We start from the raw sequence: 1,731 nt of genomic DNA on the forward strand, positions 1-1,731 counted from the left end.
AATTCCTAGGGAGAACGACCCGAGGTTTAAATACTTCGGTTTATAGAATTTAGGGGTTTGTTACTTGTGACCAACAAATTTTTGTATGAAAGGATTATTGTTGGTTTAGAAGCTATACTTTACAACGAGATTTCAATTGTGAATTCTAAGCCACACAAAAGTCCGTTCATCAAAATGGCGCCGTTGCCGGGGAATTGCAATGGTGTTATGTTATTGGTTATTGTATATATGTGAATAGTGTGAATATGTTTGCTTTTGTTAGCTCTTGCTAGTTTTAGGATTTAATTTTCTTGCTTCTTATTTGATTTTGTTCTCATTTTCTTCTTGCTATCATGAATTCTCACCTTGGCTATGAGTTTGGTTATCAACATGTTGTAGAAAATGAGGACTATAATGAAGATGTGTATCAAGAATGGGATGAACAAAGGTGGGAGGAGCCATATGCATATGATCAATCCTCATGGCAACAACCTCCGCCAATGCACTATGAAGAAGAGCCATTCTATGATGCATACCAATCCAATGGCTATGGTGACTCACCTTGTGATTTTCAAGAACCACCACCATATGCCTATGATCCATACCCTCAACATAAATCCCAACCATACTCACAAGCCCCTTCTTACCAACCATCTTCATATGACCCTAATCCATATCCATCCTACCAACAACCATATGAGAAATATGAACCACATATAGAGCCACCACCATTCCAACATCAATATTTTCAAGAGCCACCTCCTCCACATTATTACCAAAATGAACCACCTCCAATATATGAAAATTTCCAACCACAAGATGAATACTACTTTCCACCACAATCTCCCATGGAAGAATACTCATATCCATTGATCCAAGAGCCACATGATCCTAATCATATTATCCAAGAGGAACAAGAGTCAAGGGATCGTCTCAAGGAAGCATTGGATCAATTTCAAGTAACCATGGAGTGTGTTGTGCAACAAGTGATCAATTAGCCTCCCAATGCTTGAACACTCAAGGAACTCCCATGGCTACATGTGGAGAATCAAATGAAGAACATAGCATGAAGGAGAGATTGGAAACTCCGGTGGGAAATGAAGGAAGTTGCTTTGTATTGGAACAATTGGAGGAAGCTTTAATTGTTGAAGACAAGGAAGAAGTGGTAGAAGACTTAGGAGATGTGGAGCTTCCATGGGAACATAGAGTTGAAGAAAATCCCTCCAAGATGATTGAAATTGATGCTAGGGAGGAAAGTGCACACCTTCCAAGGCATATTCCATATGAAGGCTTGGATGGGATAGAGCAAGAATTGAGTTCCCATGGCAATGAAGAGCAAGCATCAAGTCCTAGTGGTGGAGAATCCTTTGAACTTGAAGAACCTTCTCCCGGTGCATTTGAAAAGGTTGTGGAGGTAAACTCCTTTCACTCTCCCAATTATAGTTTGATTAAGGGAAAAGGCTTAGATAGTTTGATTATTAATGAACAAAGGATTGAATTAGAGAAATCTTGTGAAGAGGTGGAAGTCCCTAGAAATAGAAGAACGGGGGTTGGTTATGCTTTGTCAAGATCTTTGGAAGCATCTTTGCCTAGGTGGCCATCTACTCCTTCACTTGAGTGGGTAAAATTCATCTCTATTAGCTTTATTGTCCCACTTGAGTATGGCTTGCTTGAAACGGATGGTCAACTTAGGATCCTTTGTGGGATGAAGCGTAAGCGAAAGATGTTTCGTGGTTGGCGTTGCAAATCAAG

Source organism: Arachis ipaensis, chromosome B09, assembly GCF_000816755.2.
Source record: "Arachis ipaensis cultivar K30076 chromosome B09, Araip1.1, whole genome shotgun sequence".
Lineage (NCBI taxonomy): Eukaryota > Viridiplantae > Streptophyta > Magnoliopsida > Fabales > Fabaceae > Arachis > Arachis ipaensis.